We start from the raw sequence: 21,035 nt of genomic DNA, 5'->3' as shown, positions 1-21,035 counted from the left end.
GACGGACACGGGGCCGGTCCGGTGACGGACGGACACGGGGCCGGTCCGGTGACGGACACGGGGCCGGTCCGGTGACGGACGGACACGGGGCCGGTCCGGTGGCGGACACGGGGCTGGCCCGAAGGAAGGTGTGTCGTGTGACATGGTGACGCGGACCCGCACCCCGAAACAAATGAGTCACTCTGTCAATAAAAGCAAGAAGCCGGGAACCAACTGTGGGGCGGAACCGCCCGCTGCACGGAACATCCCGGCGGATTATACGAAGACTTTGCGTTCAGTGTCTACACGGTCGTGCGAGCCAAGAAGGAATGGCGGCGGCGCATGTCCACGGCCACGTCCTCGGGCCGCGGCTCCCAGGCCTCGCGCGCCAGTGGGTGCCACGTGCGCACCGAACCGAGAAATCCGGCCCCCAAGGGGACCCGACGACAGCGAATCCGGTGACCGTCGAGTCCCGTAGCGCGGGGCTTTCCTGGAATCCGCCGAGGCTCAACGAACGCGCGGCCGGACACTTGCCGCGCGTCCAGATGTGTTCCGGGTCATCAGAACGTTTAGGATCCCAAGTGTACGAATGCGAAGCGACCTTGACAAGGTATTCATTTGAGTACGAACTTGGTGTTTCACAGCAGTGAAAGGAAGCAAAATAAAGACCTGAAAATGGTCCGTCTCTATGAACGGCGACTCTCGTGCGACCCGTCAACGTTCCGACTCGTGTGTCGGTGCGAAGATCCCGTCAAAGATCCTCAGAATCCGGGAAAGCAAGCAAGAAAAAATTAGATTACTGAAGGAAATAGCCACGTGAATAAAGCACAATAAACACGCCTCTTCAGAGCTCTGACCCCGTATTTGATCCTTCTTTATTTTGATTTAAGGAGTTAAAATAGTTCGTAAATAGATGGTTTCTGTCCCGTAGACATATCAGTGACTACTTCAATTACATATACGGCACTTCAATTGTTTTTAAAAATATTTTAATGTCAACTCCCTCATTATGCCATGAAGTTAATATAATATGACAAGCTTTACAAATTACATAAACTTTTTTGAGATGGTTATAAATTAAAAGAATTGGTGATATATACTTGTTACTGAGTTATGACATGAGCCACAGTCAAAGGCTTATTGACATTTAACTGTTTTTATCAATTACCTTAATAATGAGCTTCCAAAAACTTTCTGTCATAAATAGCCTTGCAAAAATGCATTCTTCAAAGTCTAGGGAAGTGGTCTAGACAATTTTCCTTCTTTGTGGACTTCTCTGTAAATGAAGATTTAGTCTCAATGGGTCCACATGCCTCTACTGGTCAGAACACTATGTAATTCTGTAATCTGCATGTGTAATTCTTCCTCTAGTCATTATAATTCTCCAATACTTAAAAACTCAGAATACATATATATATATATATATATATATATATTTTTTTTTTTTTAGAAAAGTCAAAGGCAGAAATTAATTAAGAGTTTACACTGATGAATTAAAGCAGGAATGTTCTCAGGTGCCTGGGTGGCTCAGTCAGTTAAGTGTCTACCTTTACCTCAGGTCATGCTCCCGGGGTCCCAGCTCCCAGGACCCTGCTCAGTGGGGGTGTACTTCTCCCCCTTCCTCTGCCGCTCCCTTGCTCTCTCTGCTAAATAAATAAATAATTACAATCTTTAAAATAAAAATAAACAAAGCAGGGATGTTCTGCAAAATTAATCACTTAAGATGCAAATACATCTTGCTCATTTAAAAAATTGAATCAGATTATTCCTTTTTCATCTTTAAAATAAACTATACACAATCATGACTTTTTAGATTATTGTATCCACATGGTGCTTATGTTTCTCTATGAATTTACAGAAGAAAAAAATGATTCATAAATTCGGTCTTTAATTCTTTTTAATCATGAAGGCACTAAACATCAAAACATTTCTCCTCATAAGGGAAATTAAAAAGTGCTAATTCAAAAAAAATTTTTTTTACATGCTTAGGAAAAATCCCACTTGCAGCACTGCCCTTCCTAACTATAAGAGATATACAGTACTTTCCTATTAGCTCCAATTTTAACATGATTACTCCTGTTTTTGGTTGAATAAATTCTAATGACTTTTTTCCTGTTCCATTACTTAGGCTTCTAGGAAAATCCTTTTAATCTTAAATTATGTTTCTTATTTTTAAAAATGTCACATATTTTTGTCACTATTTCTATTGTTTTCCTCGATTATGTGTTGAAAGTTGAAACATTAATAAGAAATACAAATTCATGCCTATTCCCTGATGAGTTCTAACAAATTAATATATAAAACTTGATTCAGAGTAAAAGCAAGAGTCGTTTTAAAAACAAGACCCCTGACTTCTGGGTTCACCTCATTGATCCTAACAGCCCCTCTTCCTCTGCTTCTGCCTCGACTCTCTAGAGATGTGATGCAACTCTGCCAGCCCTCTTTCAGCACTTCAAGTGCTGCGCCACGTCTTTCCGACCTCTACCGTTTCAGATAAGAGAAATGCTCTGACTTAAGTTGATCCTCCCCTACTCATAGCAGTCATTTTTCTTTGGCTGTTTTCAAAATGTTTTCTTTGTCTGTAGAATACATGTTGATTAGGATACATCTTTACGGGTATTTCTTTGAATTTATTCTATTTGAATTTCTCTGGATTTCTTGAACCCACAGGTTTATGTCTTTTTCCAGATTTGGTGCGAAGTGCTCAGTCATTATTTCTTTGAATATTGGTTCATCCCCACTCTCTTCCTTCTTCCTTCAGGGATTCTGATAATCAAAGTGTCAATTATCTTACAAGGCCCAGAGGCTCTGTTCATTTCTTCCAAATCATTTTTCTCTCTGCTGTTCAGATTAAGTAAACTATTGATCTGTCCTCAAGTTCACTTACTCTATCCTGGTTGGTTTCCACTCCACTATGAAGCCATCCAGCACGGTTTTTTTTTTTCCCCTTTACTATTTTGCTTTGCAGTTATGTAGTTTCTATTTGGTTTCTTTTATGCATAAATTTCCTTTTTGTTGTTATTGAGATTTTCTTTTTTACATTTGTTTCAAGAGAATTTGTAATTGTTGAAGCAACAAATAATTACAAATAAACAGAGCCTCCGGGATACTTCAAAATATATAAAAATAAAATAGGTATACAAATCAAAATACAAAATAATTTTTACTATACCCTACACATTTTGGGTATTATGAATTTTACTGAGAGTTCCATTATTCATGTTTTACTTGCACATAAACGTATTTCACTGCTAGTCAACGAAGTCTTTGATCAAGATATTAGTGAATTACTTATCTTTCTTACCCCTTCAGTATGTAATACACTACTTTAACAGAAAATATACTAGAGAAAATTTAATGTATTCTATTGAAATCTACATATTCTTTAATGAACTTTTTGCTTTATAAAATTCCAAAAAAATTAACTTTACTCTAGAAATTATTGAAAGTGTTGGGTATATTTATTTGTTTATTTATTTATTTTAGTGGAGAGAGTGCTAGGGAAAGGGGCAGAGGGAGAAACAAGCAGACTCTGGCTTCAGTGAGTTTTGATCTCACAACCCTGAGATCACTACCTGAGCTAGCTCCAACAGTCAGGTGCTTAACTGACTGTACCACCCAGGCACCCCAAAATTGTTTCTTTTTTTTACAGATTTTTAAATTTATTCATTTAAGAGAGAGAGAGAGAGAGAGCAGAAGCAGGGGGAGGGGCAGGGGGAGGAGGAGAAACAGACTCCCCACTGACTCAGAGACCAGTGGGGGAGACCATGACCCAAGCTGAAGGCGTACACCCCACTGAGCAACCAGGTGTCCCCCAGATTATTTCATTTTGTTTTCAATTAAGTAATAACACAATCCCAAATAATGTGAAATTAAATGTAAAATCAAATGGAGGTACATTATAAAAACATATTCTTAATTTTATATGGCATTTTTGATAACTTTGTAATAAGCTTATATTTGGTCTCATTTTTTTATTTTTTTTTAAGATTTTATTTGTTTATTTGACAGAGATCACAAGTAGGCTGAGAGGCAGGCAGAGAGAGAGAGAGGGAAGCAGGCTCCCTGTCGAGCGAGAGCCCAATGCGGGGCTCGATCCCAGGACCCTGAGCTCATGATCTGAGCTGAAGGCAGAGGCTTAACCCACTGAACCACCCAGGCACCCATATTTGGTCTCATTTTTACTAAAGTAGTGTAGAGAGAATTTTTACTGTTAATTTTTAATTGCAAACCCTTGAGACAAGTTGGATGATGAAGTACGATTTTTCATCATCACAGTGTACTTGAGCACAATGATATGGACAAAACATAGTTCTGTGTTAACAAAAACAACATTAAACCAAGATACGTACATATGTATGCGTTTATTTGTGCACATGCACATATTTGCATATGTGTTTATACATACACACATATTTTACACATATATCCTATATGCATACGTATGGAGTATATGGAATACATGTGTGGTACAGTTTGATAACTGTCTGATCCTTGGTTTCAGCTCATGTCATGATCTCAGGGTCTTTCTCCCTCTCCCTCTGCCCCTCCCACTTATGCTTTCTCTCTAAAATAAATAAATAAATATTAAAAAAATAAAAATATATAGGATACATATAACACACTGTGTGTGCGCATGCGTGTGCACACAGAGAAACTCCTTTAAGTAACTCAAATAATTATGATTCAGTTATATTCCAAAATGCTTTCTCTGTGTCCCATATATAAATTCAGAATTAAATTAGATTGTTGCCCAAATTTTTACATAGTATAAAATAGTATTTGAGTAGCTATCTGGCATAAGAAATCCTGACAAGTCATTTTCATGGTTGAAAAGAAAACCAATGAGAGCTCCTGAAGTCTAAAGAAAAAAAAGCAGAAAAAATAATAACAGTCTAAGACTTTATATAATCACCTGTTTTTTAAAATCATAATTCTCTACCTGAGTTTTATGATGCATATTTGTCAGGGGGAATAAGTGTATATTACAAAGGTCTACTCACTTAAGGTTTAGCTTAATTTGAATTCAATTTATTAAAAGTAATTTAAAAGTAATTCCTTTAGGGACGCCTGGGTGGCTCAGTTGGTTAAGCAGCTGCCTTCGGCTCAGGTCATGATCCCAGCGTCCTGGGATCGAGTCCCACATCCGGCTCCTTGCTCTGCAGGGAGCCTGCTTCTCCCTCTGACTCTGCCTTCCACTCTGTCTGCCTATGCTCGCTCTCGCTCGCTGTCTCTCTGACAAATAAATAAATAAAATCTTTAAATAAATAAATAAATAAATAAAAGTAATTCCTTTATATGTCATGCTTTTTTTTTTTTTTTTTTTTTTTTTTTTTTTTGCTGACTTACTCCAAGGCCTCTATCATTTCCTTTGTGAACTGCCATGAGAAGGAAGTAAAATTTTCCTGAAGCAGCTCTTGAGAGAAATCTCACTAACGTTCCACAGCAGTTCCTAATGAAGATAATCACTGTGTAATGCCGGTATGTACTGGAACCCAAAATCCATATCAATGGGAATTTCTGAATTTTTGTAAAGGATTAATATTACTTAGAATAGTCTTACTTGTCTAAAATTTACCATACTTTATTATAAAATGGCATAATAATAGGCAGGGCCGTATGTGTAGATTGTTGTCATAGCCAGACTTCTATTCTCAGCAGGAGAGAACACAGCACATTTACTAATTGATCCCTTGTTTATTATAAAACTGATTTTTTAAAAAGGTTTTATTTATTTATTTGACAGGCAGAGATCACAAGCAGGCAGAGAGGCAGAGAGAGAGAGAGGAGGAAGCAGGCTCCCCGCTGAGCAGAGAGCCTGATGTAGGACTCGATCCCAGGACCCTGAGATCATGACCTGAGCTGAAGGCAGAGGCTTTAACCCACTGAGTCACCAGGCAGCCCCAAAACTGATTTTTTTTATTAGACCTTTTACTCTCATCAGAGGCATTTCCTACTTAATGTGCACATGAGGAAAAATATGTAAAATTCAAGCATACTCTTTAAAACTGGCACTTACTAAGAAACTGCAAATAAGTTAAAACTTTTCAACATAAGATATAATTTGAATTTGTATTTGTTTCTTATTCTGAAACACATTCATGTATCCATAAACCAACATTTCCCAAAGCATGTTTTTCAGCAAATTAATATGACTGTTTGACAAATAAAGAATGTATGATAAATACTGAGTTAAGTCAAGTAGGTTTTCATACTACTGAAATTCTTGGGATCTTTAATATGCTAATGGAATTTGTGAATATCGAATAGTGCATATTTTCCAAATGCATTTGGCTAGAGAAATAATCACGTTCTTTTTCTTCCCAAATCCCCAATCGTTATCTCAGTGGATGAATATTCTGGGAAACCAAGTGCAGAAATGTTGCTCTGGAAAAATAATTTCCTTTAAGTTAGTAATTATTCTTTTTTGTTTGATAATCACTTTGCAGAGTATTAGAAACCCTCCAATAACACACAGACACCTTCATTATTCCCCTATGTGCGCTGTGTCTGGGTGCTATTGGATTTATCCTTTTTGGCACAAAGGATAAAATCCTCTTCTCATTTTAGATTTTTCCCCTTGATCAGAGCAGAGCAGGTGATTTCTTTTACAACTATTAGCACATTCTTTCAAAGGCATCATTCTGAAGCCTCTTCCAGGTAATTAAGTGTATAAAATTTGATGCTAACACTGAAGAGGCGTGCTAGCTCTAAGAGCTAGCCTAAGGTCCTGACTCCACCTCTCTTTATCACCTTGAACAAATATTCAACCTATAAAAATATTATCTTCTTCATTTTTAAAAAGGCCATCATGATAGTAACTACCTCACGGTGTACTTATGAGGATTAAGTGATGCAATGATATAAATTCTCTTTATATTAACACAGTGCAGACCACAGAGTCAATGTTTGATACATGGCAACTTTTGGTACTGGTTCTGTCAATATTTCCATTCCTTTAGGTAGTATAGCTAGAATTGTCACACATCGCCCAGCAAAAAAGCCTTTCTTCGAAGCCTTAGAAAACTCGCGCAGCCATCTGTGCATGTGTAGTTTTATAAAAGCAATGCCACGCTCATCCGATGGTTGTTCATATTTGTGCTGATGTTGGAAACGGAGGCAGAAGAAAAATTATTAAATTTCCTTACTGCTTGCAGTCCATTGACAAGTCCTTGAAACAGGCAAAGGGACATTCCTTCAGGGACTCAGCTGCCTGGATATTGACACTTTGCTCAGGGCAAAAGGCAATCCCAACCCGCAGGACCCTGTGGGTCTACTTTAACACAGAGGAACTCCTTTATCTCTACCCCCGAGATACATGTGGCGATCATCCCCCAAGTGTCCGAGGCATCATATACATCTGAAGGGTCTCCCTGAGTCTAGGATAGGCAAAGCAAGGTTGGGAGACATTGGTGATCAGGCTCACCGCCAATCCCAGAAATGCTGAGGCGCAGCAAAACCAGGGATGAGGGAACAAACAAGAGCACCCTGCTCCGGCGCCAGAAGTGACATCTTGTCATGGCAGTCACACTGTGCCCAACAAGGAATAACCAGACCCCAAAGAAGACGTAAGCCATTAAACATGTCATCATTAGTCCGTGCTCAAGTCAAGAGGCCACAAGAATGTTAAGGCCGCAAGTTCCCTGGTCGGTTCTAAGTAAAGACTGTCAGTGGAGGCCCATATAACCTGGCAGCCCAGTCAGCCCCTCTCAGTGCTGAGAACTTTCTCTGTATCCTTGCTTTATAAAATTCTCACCCTCCTTTGTCCACCATGGTCACTCCTCAACTCCATGAGACAAGACCCCCGTTCCCCGACTTCAGCACCATCAGCTCTATCCTGGTACTTGACCTGTAAGTGCTTAAAACTACTGGGAAAAAAAAAAAGAATGATCATGGACATAAGTGCACAAAACAATGGGGATTTGGTGAAGAAAACAATGATTATTCTAAACACTTGCATATCTACTGTTGTACATCTAATCTCGTTTTTTCTTTCTCAACCATGTAAAAAAAGATCTGAAATTCAATAATTTCATAAAATTTAGTTAAGTAAAGAAACATTAAATATTTAATAAAGTATTTTATTAGCAAATAACATTTTTGCTTATGGTGAAATTCTTTTGCTTACATGTCAAAATCATGTATTTGACGTTTGTTACTTATATTTTAAATTACTTTGTATTTGAATTATAAACTACAGATGATGTTCTGATTTCCTGATTAGTATGTTCTTTGCCTTATCTATCATCTTTTTTGATAATCAAGAAATCTCCCTTTTCTAACATTTATGTGCTTTTTAACCCTTTAGCTGAGTTTAAAATAATTGAAGTATTGTTTGTGCCCTTAATATTTGCTTACAATCATACAAAAAATTACAAAGGAAAGAAATAAAAAAAAAAAAACCACATTATTAAGTAGCTAAAAAAAATCTAGCACTTTTCAAGCATTTCCATTTCAGTATTAATAAAACTCACCTAATAAAAACTATCAGGACAATCTGTGACCCTGACAGTTAGGTTTATTATCAGCAACCAAGGCGATTCTCACCAGAGAGACCGTGGGCTTCTGGACAAGAGGTAGAAGGAAAGAGTTTTATAAAGGCAGGAATGGCCATAAATGTTTCTGAGGAGGGGTTAACATTTCAGTTCAGGGGATTTGTTGCTGCCATGAAGCAAGAACAACTTGATCATGACTTTCCAGCAATCTAGACGGAGAAGTACCAAAGACAGGCTGCAGCCATCACTGGCAAGGAAGTGGTCACTCAATTAAAGAGGATAATTATGAGCCTTAAATGTTACAGATACGAATTTGGGAGAAATACTGTTTCTTATTAACTTTAGCAGAATGTATTACATAGCGTGATTATTAGCAAGGCCAAATTTTCATACATTTAAATATTATTTATTCATTTATTTATTTGCTTCTATCGGTAGACTTCAAGTTCTTTGCCTTATTCAGTTTTAAATTCCCAGGCTTTATCTGAGATATAGTAAAATATCAATAAATATCTGTTTATGGGGAAGACGAAAAAAAGAAATGAATGAAGATCTTAAGTAATGTGCATTTTACCATTACATCATAAAACCATAGCCAACTGAATTCCATACATAAAGGAAATGAGTCTGAAGCCACACTACCTCTTTTGTATGTGGGATTTAGTAGCCTTCTTTTTGGTTAAACTATTGTATATTGATGTGAAAATCAAGCAATATAAAATTAGCTTAAATCGTTTGCTGATGGGGTGACTGGCTGGCTCAGGCAGTAGAGCGTGTGACTCGATCTTGGGATCATGAGTTTGAGCCCCATTTTGGGTGTTGAGATTACAAAAAAAAATGCTAATAAATGTATTACTCTTTTCTCTTCAGTATTCATCTTTCTTTAAATTATGAAAATCAACTGTCAAAACTTTCTCAAAAAGATTATGTAATGCTCTAATCTTCCACAAGTCTTTAACTTTATCAGATCGTCTGCAAGAGAAGTGACTGAATATACTGATTCACAGAAAGGAGTCTGTCGGGGAGTCATTAGGAAAGACTAGCAGTGGATTTGTTTTCTGAAGTTGCTTCTTCTGAGAAATAGATTATGAGAAACCTATAGTCTTAAGATATTGTAATATAACTTTTTAAAAAATCCTGGATCTTTCAAGCATTATTGAATTCACAGGTTTGTTTTGACACCGTCCCCTCCCCCGCCCCATTAACTGGAATGCTCGTGTTTTCTGACCCACAGCAAACACGGAAAACAAGAGAGGGAAAACGTAAAGTTTATCAGAAATGAGATTACAGAACCATCTCTTCTGGTAAGCAATAAAACACTACAAATATATGCAAGTTTATGCCAGAAGTCTATTAAAACTGGTTTTATATTTATTAATAACAAAATATTTAATTATAATCTAGAAGTTTATACAGTTAAAATGTATGGGTGTCTAAGATTTTTGAGAGATTTTAAAAAGTAATTGTTCTGATTTTTATTGTTAAAAATATTTTGGTACATTTATTACAACCTTATACCTCATAAAGTGGTGTTTTACTGGATTCTTGGTACTGATGCCTGGAAGAACTTAGTCAGCTATGTTTAGTGCTTCAAAAAATTGTTTTCAGTGTCATCTGAACAATAAATCAGAACACAGTGCATATAAAATGTTGAAATTTAGATTTTTTTTTTTGTTTCCAGTTGTTATTTAAATTTCAGTTAGTTGTTGTGCAGTGTTATATTAGTTTCAGGGGAAGGATTTAGTGATTCATCATTTCCATACCCAGTGCTCCTCACAAAATGTGCCCTCACCCATTTATCCCGACCCACCCTCAGCTCGTTCTCTGTATGGAGAGTCTGTTCTTGGGTTATCTTTCTCTTCTTTTCCCATGCTATCTGTTTTGTTTCCTAATTCCATACATGACTGAGATCATATAGTATTTGTCTTTCTCTGACTCATTTTGCCTTTCATAATACACTCTAGCTTCATCCACATTGTTGCAAATGGCAAGATTTCATTTTTTGATGGTTGCACAATATTCCAGTGTGTGTGTAAACACACACACACACAACACTTCTTTATCCATTCATCAGTCATTGGACACTTGCACTCTTTCCATAGTTCTGCTATTATACGTAATGCTGCCATAAACATTGGCATACAAGTATGTCTTCAAATTAGTATTTTTCGTGGCCTTTGGGTAAATAACTAGCAGTGTGATTGCTGGGTCAGAGGGTCCATTTCTGGGTTTTCTATTCGGTAAAGTCACAGGATACAAAATCAAATACCGAAATCTATTGCATTTGTATACACCAACAACGAAGCAGGAGAAAGAGAAATCAAAGAATCAATCCCAATTATAATTGCACCAAAAACCATAAGATACCTAGAAATAAATCTAACCAAAGACGTAAAAAATCTGTACTCTGAAAACTATAGAACACTTACGAAAAAAATTGAAGATAACAGAAAGAAATGAAAAGATATCCCATACTCATGGATTGGAAGAAAAATATTCTTAAAATGTCTATGCAACCCAAAGCAATTTACACATTAAATGTAATTCCTATCAAAATGCCACCAGCATTTTTCACGGAGCTAGAACCAACAATCCTAAAATTTGTATGGGACCACAAAAGACCCCCAAATAGCTAAGCAATCTTGAAAAAGCAGAGTTGAAGACATCACAGTTCCAGACTTTTTCATACTATTCTCTTATAATCCTTTGCATTTGTGTGGTATCAGGTGTTATTTCTCCTCCCCCATTTCTGGTTTTGTTTACTGAGTCCTCGATCTTTTTCCTTTATGTGTTTGTCTAGAAGTTTATCAATTTTGTTTATCATTTCAAGAACCCAGCTCCTGGTTTCATTGTTCTGTTTTTATTGGGGTATTTTTAGTCTGTATTTCACTGATTTCTGCTCTAATCTTGCAGGTTTTGGGCATCTACTGGCTTTGGGTTTTGTTTTTTTGTTTCTCTAGTTCCTTCAGGTGTAAGGTTGGGTTGCTTACTTGAGATTTGTCTTGTTTCTTGAGGCAGGTCTGTATGGCTACAGCCATTGGTTAGATTGACTCTTTTTATTTATTTTTTTTTTTTTAAGATTTTATTATTTGAGAGAGGGAGAAAAAGCATGTACATGAGCAGGGCTGGGGGGAGAGGTCCAGAGGGAGAGAGAAAAGCAGACTCCCCACTGAGCAATGGCCCTATGTGGGGCTCTATCTCAGGACCCTAGATCATATCCTGAGCCAAGGGCAGACACTTAACTGAATGAGACTCACAGGTGCCCCTAGATTTACTCATTCTTTAGTGGCATATTATTTAGCCTCCATGTATTTAGGTTCTTTCCAGATTTTTCCTGTGATTCATTTCTAGTTTCATACCATTGTAGTTAGAAAAGATGCATGATGTGATTTCAATCATTTTGAATTTACTGAGACTTGTTTTGTGACCTAATACATGACCTACTGTAGAGAAAGTTTCCTGTAGACTTGAAAAGAATGTGTAATACACTGCTTTTGGATGGGATGTTCTGAATATACATGTTAGATCCATCTGGTTTAATGTGCCATTCAATTTCAGTGTTTCCTTGTTGATTTTCTGTATGGGCAATCTATCCGTTGATGTAAATGGGGAGTTAAAGTCCCCTACTATCATTGTATTACTGTTAATTTCTTCCTTTATGTCTGTTAGTAGTTGCTTTATGTATTTAGGTGCCCCACCAAAAAACTACTACACTGATTAATGAATTCAGTAAAGTTACAGGATATAAAATCAATATAGAGAAATCTGTTACATTTGTAGACACTGAGAAAGCAGCAGAAAGAGAAGTTAAGAAAATAATCTCATTTGAAATTGCACCAAAAATTATAAAATACCTAGGAATAAACTTAACCAAGGATGTAAAAGACCTATATTCCAAAAACGCTGCTGAAAGCAATTGAAGATAGCACAGACGAATGGAAGGATAGTCCACACTCACGGATTGGAAGAACATTTAACACTGGATCATTAAAATGTCCATACTACTCCAAGCAATCTACGGATTTATTGCAGTCCTTAACGAAGAACCAACACCATTTTTCACAGAACGAAAACAAAGAACACTAAAATGCGTGGAGCCCAGAAAGATCCCCAAGAGCTAGAGCAATCTTGAGAAGGAGGAACGAAGCTGGAGTTGCTATGATAACTCATTTCAAGATAGTCTACAGATTTGTCGTCATCAAGACAGCATGGCACTGACGCAAGAGCAGAATTAAAAAATCGACAGAACCGAAGAGATGGCCCAAACATAAACCCACAATTATATGGTCAATTAGTCTATAACAAAGGAGGCAAGAATATACAATGAGGAAAAGACATTCTCTTCAACAAATGGTCTGGGAAATCCAGACAGCTATAGGCAAAAACGCAACACAACACAACACAACACCAACTAGACATTTTCTTATGCCATATACAAAAATAAACTCAAAATTAATTAAAGACCTAAATGTAAGACCTGACCATAAAACCCCTAGAAGAAGACACAGGAAATAATTATTTGACATCAGCCTCTAGCTAGGCCTCCTGAGGCAAGGGAAACAAAAGCAAAATTAAATTAAATTAAATTATTGGGATTGTTCCAAAACAAAAAGCTTTTGCACAGTGAAGGAAAGCATCAATAAAACCACAAGGCAATCTACTAAATGGGGAGAAGACATCTGCCACTAATATATCTGATAAGGAATTAATATTCAAAATATACAAAGAACTTAGACAACTCTTCAAATGAGTATTTTGTATCCTTTGGATAAATATCTAGTCTGCAGGTGTTGGATTATGTTTAAGACAGCATTACTAGCAATAACAGAACTATGGAAAGAGCCCAAGTGTCTTCCAGCTGATGCATAGATTAAGAAATGTGATAGTCATATGTATATAACCACTATATATTGTTGTTATATAGGTGACATGGTAGGTATATACACTACTATGTTTTATTTTATATATATATACAACAAAATACTACTCAGCCATCAAAAAGAATGAAATCTTCCCATTTGCAAGGACACAGATGGAGTGTATTATGCTAAGCAAAACAAGTCACTCAGAGAAAGACAAATACCACACAATTTCACTCATTTGCATAATTTCAGAAATAAAACAAATGAACAAAGAAAGAGACAAGAAGTCCCAGACTCTCCAATACAGAGAGCACAGCAGCGGTCACCAGAGGGGAGGCAAACTGACCTGGCAGATGAAGAGTGCGCACTGCAGTGAGCCCTGAGCGATGTCCGGCCTGCTGGACCGCAGGGCCCACGGGAAACGGATGTGACCCTCCACGTTATTTATACTTAAGAATATGCACTCACTATTAACTTCCAACACAGTCAGTACAGACTTCTGTATAATTTTACCTTGGTTAATAAAGAGTATAATAGTAGTAAATTAAGGGGCACCTGGGCGGTGCAGTCAGTTAAGGGTCCAGCTAAGTTTCATCTCAGGTTCTGATCTCAGGGTCATAAGACGGAGACCCAGGTCAGGCTCCACACTCAGAATGGAGTCTGCTTGAGATTCTCTCTCTCTGCCCCTCTGTCCCTGCCACTCAAGCTCATTTTCTTTCTCTCTAAAATAATAAATAATAATTTTTAAAAAATGATAATAGATTAAAGTTGAAAGAACTATAAGACAAAACTTCTCTGCGGCAGTACAAAACGAAGCTCTAAATCAGAGGAGATCAAACCAAGGACACTATAGAGCATGAAGCTTCTAGTGCTCATAGTTTAAGAAACATTAAGCAGAGTGTAACTGCCACCCAAAATAAACATGAATACTTGCATTAAAGGCTTATTTGCCTCAGTCCCTAGTATCTGATAAAACAGGTCTAACTTTTAATTAAAAAATCGGAAATCATGATCAAGGCAAGAAAAAAACAGGCTGACCAGATAAACCAAACATCAGAACCAGACTTCACAGATAATGGAATTATCAGATGAAAGAATTTAAGATAATTATAATTCATACATTAATGCTTTTAATGGAAAAAAGACATTAAAATATAAGCAGACAGATGGAAACTCTAAAAAACAACCAAAAAGGAATTGTAGAAATTAAACTTCCAGTAGCAGAAATGAAAGCCTTTAACAGAATCATTAGTAGACTTGAAATTGCTGAGTGAAGAACCAGTGAGCTTGAAGTTGGCCAAGAGAACCTTCCCTAACTGAAACGCAAACAGAAAAAAATGAAAACAAAACAATGCAATCAAGAACTATGAAAAATAGCAAACTATATAAAATAGTACACAATTAGCATACCAGAAAGAGAAAGAAAGGATGGAATAGAAGTATTTGTAGTAGTGATAGCTGAAAACTTCTTACAAGGGCAGACTCCAAACCTGAGATCCACAAAGCCCAGAGAACACCAAGCAGGAAAAATGCCAGTGTGCGTGAACACACACACACACACACACAAACAGATGCACACACACACACACACAGATACACACACACACACAAACAGATACACACACACACACACACACACACACACACACACACTTTCAAAGACATTCTATTCAAACTGGAAAAACAGAAGATGAAGAAAATCTTGAAAGATCCTTAGGAATGAAAGAGCCTGAAGAGAAACAGGGGACGGGTCATAGCAGACTGCTTATGAGACCAGAAACCATGCATCAAAGAGTAGAGTAGATCTAAATATTTTGAGTGTTGAAAGAAAAACACACCACCCGTCTGGAATTCTTTCTAGAAAAATCACCCTTCGAAATTGAAAGAGTAAAAATTTCTCAGAAAACAGGAACTGAGGGAATTCATCTCCAGCAGACCAGCTGTGAAAGAGACATGGAAAGGAGTTCTACATTTAAAAAAAAAAAAAAAAAAAAGTTCTATATAAAGAGAGAGCTACATAAATCAAGAGGGTTGGAGAAAGAATAATAAAAGTAAAACATTATTTTGATAATACCTGATTTAAAAGATAACTGTGTAAAGCAACAATAGTAACAAGCTACTGAGTAGTACAGCATACAGCACAGGGCAAAGTGAAATAAATAATGAATTACAGCAGTGTGAACAAGAGGAGAGAATGGCACCGGAGTACCTTAAGACTCATGAGCTGGTATAGTTATTTGAAAGCAGGTTTAGATTAGTTAAAACTGTATATCGTAAATTTGAAGGCAATTATTTTTTTAAAATTTGGGGTATAATTATTTTGGTAAGAAAGGAGAGAGTAAAACTATATACCAAAGAAACTAGAAAAAGAAGAGAAAAAAAATGCAAAGCATAGAAAATTATAAACAGGAAGTATTAAATCAAAATACATACATAATAATGTAAATGGAAATAGTCTGAATACACCCACGAGAGGACAAAGAATGTCAGGTGAATGACGCACAAGACCCAACAATGTGCCATCTGCGAGATGAACAGGTTAAAGACGCAGATTGCTTAAGGGTAAAGCGATGGAGAAAGATACCCAATGCTGGAGAAGAAAGCTAGAGTAACCATTAACTTGAGACAAAGCTGACTGTTAAGAACAGTGAATTGTACAAGGCATAAGATCAGCAGGGCACCTCATGATAATATATCCCAAATAGTCAAAATACGTGAGGAAAACACTGAACAATTTAAGAGAAAATAGACAAGTTGACCAATACAGTTGGAGACATAAGCATCTTTCTGTCAGTAATGACGTGAGAAAAAAAGGCAGAAGAAAAATTAAATTTCCTGGCTACTTTCAGCCCATTCACAAGTCCTTGAGCCGGCAGAGTGACATTCCTCTAGGAGCTTAGCTGCCTGGATATGAATACTTCTCTAAGGGCAAAAGTCAATCTTAGCCAAACCCCAGGATCCTATAAGTCTACTTTAATATAAAAATCCCTTTGGAAATTTCCCTTATCTCTAAACCCCTCAAGATACATGTTAGCAATTGTCCCCCAAGCGTATGACCCGCAGACGTACATCTGAAGGGCCTCGGGACTAAGGTTTTATTAGACAATAATAAATGATCTTTTCCTAACAACAGCGAGCCCCTCAAGATCCTGGAAACCTTCTTTCCAAAAGTCCTTTGGAGACTTAAGCTCGTCCCTAACCCCCTCCCAACTTCGAGGTCTGTCACTGTCACCCTCACAACCTCAAAGCAGCTCTTTCTGCCCACAGGTCCTGTCCCTCTGCTTTAACAGAACCACGTGTTGCACCAAAGATGTCTCAAGAGTTCTTGCTTGGCTGTTAGCTCTGGAACCCAACATCTTCTCTACCTCGAATAACTGATAGATCGAGCAGAGAATCTGCAGGATAGAGACGACCCGAGCAGCACGGTCACTCCATCTGACGTGGGTCATACCCGGGTAATCACGCCGGCATCATATGATGAATTAGGAAGTATCCCTCTGCCTTTTATTTTCTGGAATAGATTATGGAGAATCTGTATCATTTCTTCCTTTAACGTTTGGCACGATTCACTAGTGAAATCAGCATAACCTGGTGATGTCTTTTTTGGAAGGTTTATTTATTGATTCACTCTTTAAAATGAATGTAGACTAATTAAAATTATTTCTCTTTTTGTGAATTTTGGTAGTTTGTCTATTACAAGGAATGTGTTCATCTTACCTAAGTTATCAAATTTGCAGGCATCAGATATTCCTTTATTACCCTTTGAATTTCCCTGATACGGCCTCTTTCAATTTTCTTTTTTTATACTAATGATTTGTGTCTTCTCTCTTTTTTCTGGATTACACTTACTCACGGATTATTAATTTAATGATTTTTTTCATGGAAATAGCTTTTGATTTTTAAATTTACTCTACTGTTTGCCTACTTTCAATGTTATTAGCATCTGCTCTTTTACTATTTCTTCTGCTTTTTTAGATCTAAATTGTTCTCTATTTTCCTAAGGTACAAGCTTAGGTTTTTTATTTTAGATATTTCTTTTTATTTTTTCTAATACATACATTTGGTGCTATAAATTTCCATACTGCTTTCACCGAATTCCATGGATTTTGTCAAGTACTTCTTCAAGATAGGCTCCACCCCCAGCATGAAGCCCAACACAGGGCTTGAACTCCGGGACTCTGAGATCAAAACCTGCGCTGAGATCGAGTTGGACGCTTATAGACTGAGCCACCTGGTGTCCGTGATAAGTATTAATTTCACTTCCATTTAGTTCAAATAGTTTGTTTCCAGTTTCTCTGGAGAATTCTTTGACATATCAGTTATTTGGAAGTGTATTTTTTAAAATTTCTAACATTTGGGGATTTTCCAGTTATCTGGAATGCAGTCTACTTGTTGTAATTTCTGTGTAAGCTTGACAAAAATGTCTTTTATCCTGAGTCAAGTTTTTTATTATGTCAATTAAGTTCAGTTCAGCTATGTACAGAAGTCAGTTTTATCTGATATTCAAACAGACCACATTCTGGACTTCAACAAATTTAAAAGAACAGAAATCATACCAGGTATGTTCTCAGAACACAGTAAGATTAAAAGTTAGTGATAGAAAGACAGCTGCAATATCTTGTAAATATTAAATTCTATATTGCCTACTTTGTATTTTGGCTAGTTTTACTGTTTCATTTATTTTTTTTCTGTCCAAACTCCCTAATTCTAGTTTGAATCTATTAAAAAAGTAGATGAGTTTCTTTTTTACATTCCAGTTCATGGCTCTACTCATAAATAGCACTTGAAACTTTCCTGAAGCATAACTTTGAAGTCTTCCATTTATTTATTTTTAAAGATTTTATTTGAGAGAGAGCACAGGCACACACGGGTGTGGGGAGGGGCAGAGGGAGAGTGAGAATCCGGCTCCCTGCAGAGGAGGGACCTCAAAACAGAGCTCAATTTTAGGACCCCTGTTAGGAGTTAGACAGACAGGTAGTCAGGGCCGGGGTCTCCAACAAGAAAATACGGAGTCAGGACAGCTAAAAATAAAATGGCACCAACATCCTGTTTTGCAGCTTAGACAGGACCCCGTTGGCATTCTACTTTGCAGCCTTTGCAGAAAGGACTTCTGCAAAACGTCCTAAAATAAGACGATTCACCACAAAAGGACTTGTCAGTTCATGAGCAAGGGTCAGTTAAGACCAAAGCCCCCAGATGTCAGAAAAAAAAAAAAAAAAGACCATCAGCACGTGGACATTCACCTCATAATTGGTAGACAGATACGCGACCAAAGCCCTGATTGGGAGGACTCCACACACCCTGATTGCTCAAGACAGTTCTGCCAAAGAGCTCATAAAACCCCTGAACTCAGAACTCCGGGGTGCAACCCACTCAGACCCCCTTCCTCTTGAGAGCTTTGTACTCTCGCTCAATAAACGCTGCTTTGCTACCACCAGCTTCCTCTGCTCTACTTCATCCTTTACAGCTGTGCTGATGAAGCTCTAGAATATACGTGAGGTCGGGGGGTGAGGTCGGGAGCCGATGACCAAGAAAAAACTGAGACATCTTTGGTGCAAAATGGTGGTTTATTAAAGCATGGGGACAGGACAGGTGGGCAGGAAGAGCTGCTGCCTGGGGATTGTGAGGGGGCAGGGTCTGTACCATGGGGGTGGGGGCAGGGTCTGTACCATGGGGGTGGGGGCAGGGTCTGTACCATGGGGGTGGGGAGGAAAGGGAGGTTTCAATAGGACTTTCATATGCTAGAGAGGAACGACTAGGTACTGGATACCAGAGGTCTTGCCGTTGCCTAAGTCCTTTTGCCCTTTTTAGCAAGGTATTAACATTAAGATGGGTCTTCGTCATACTACATCCGACCCAGGAGTGGGGGTGGGGGAAGGTTGCAGGGTGTCAGCTTTTGCTTTGTCCTCAGCCTGCCTTCTGTTCCCTCATCAGTGTGACCGAGGACCTCAGGCTTTAAGGGGACATAAAATCCTCCAACACCCTGAGATGATGACTTGAGCCAGAGGCAGACACTTAACCAACTGAGCCACCCAGGTGCCCCTGAAGTCTCCTGTGTATTTATTTTTATTTTGTTACAACTTTTATTCTATTTTCATGTCTACCATTAAGAAAAAGACTTTTAAAACAGAACTTATGCAGTTTACTTCCTACTTTTCTTAACTTTTCAAGATAATTTTAAAAGTTTCAAAGAGCTATTACTTAAATCAACTTTTCCCCCTCCTGCTGGTATTAACCATTTTTCCTAATGAGATACGTTAACAATTAGGCAAAGCGGTTGTTGAAGATAGGGCTGTAAAACAAAACAAACTCTAGCAAAATTTAGACTTCTCTTGCATATTTCTGTCATTCTACCTCTGAAAGAATCCTTAAAATCTCTACTCTGCTTTAAACCAAATTAAGAATTCAGCTTCTATAGATCTGCTCTCTGATTAACAGTTTTGCAATGCAATTATTTTTTCCTTAAAAACCCTGAAAAAATGGTACCATATTTCCAAAGCTGGGGGAAAGAACTAATGGAAGAAAAGGGTTATAGCTGGGTTGTGCAGATAAAGCTAAGCACACAAAGAGTTTTCAGGGGAGCGGTTAACGACTTTGAGAGAACATCTTTGAGTGAAAATCTGCTTTGAGGTCTCATCATCAAGTTAAAAACAGCTGACTTTTGATTTGTTTTCTGTTGTTGTAAAACTCTTCTTACAAACGTTAATTTTAAACTTTATTATGTCACAGTTGTCCTAAAATGTTCATTGTTATACGAAGTAAAAATTTTCATCATTTACAAAGATACATTTACATAATGTATAGATTTTATAGAAAGTGGGAGTTCTTCCAGGATGGGGTTGAAGATTTGACATGGAAAACTTGTGCCAAACAAGAAAGAGAGGGTTAGGGTCACTCCTTGACACTGTCATAAAGTAACCACGTTTCACAAATTAACAAGACAAACAGTGCCCTCAGGTGGTTTTGCAGGGGACCCAATGCAAAGCTGATCAACACAACTGATCTACCATTTAATGGACCTGGAGCAGTTAATCCAAAGCCTGCCTCTGTTGATCAGATAGTGAAATTGTTGAGCTCAGCCCCTTTGTTGCCTACGGAACATAACTTTCGGAAGTCAAGAGAAACAAGACAGCTCAAGACAAAAATAAAACACGTAAACTAAGCTTTGAGCCGATATGCTCACTTCATCTAAATGATGCTGCAGTTAACAGGGATAATTGATTTCCATACGAATCTAGGTGAGGTTCGGTGGGTAAGGTCTGGAGCCGATGATCAAGAAAGAATTCTTGAGACATCTTTGCTGCAAAATGCTGGTTTTTTATTAAAGCACAGGGACAGGACCCATGGGCAGAAGAGCTGCTACCCGGGGTTGTGAGGGTGGCAGGTTCTGTACCCTGGGTTTGGGAGGAGGTAGGGAAATGGGAGGTTTCAATAGAACTTTCGTATGCTAAAGAGGACCCACAAGATAACCGGATACAGGAGCCTAGGTTGTTTTTCCCTTTTAGCAAACAATTAACATTAAGATAGTTGGGGCATTCTTAAAGAATGTCACATTTGTCCCACCAAGGAGTGGGGGTGAGGCGCAGATTGCTTTGTCCTCAGCCAGCCTTCTGTTCCCTCATCGCATACAATGGTGAAAGGTGCGTCTGGCCCAGAAGTTTCCTTTGGCTCACGCACCAAATCACAACTCAGTGCTTTG

This window comes from Mustela nigripes, chromosome 3 (assembly GCF_022355385.1).
Source record: "Mustela nigripes isolate SB6536 chromosome 3, MUSNIG.SB6536, whole genome shotgun sequence".
Lineage (NCBI taxonomy): Eukaryota > Metazoa > Chordata > Mammalia > Carnivora > Mustelidae > Mustela > Mustela nigripes.
The sequence above is the reverse complement of the archived record's forward strand: the minus strand, read 5'-3'. Positions refer to the sequence as shown.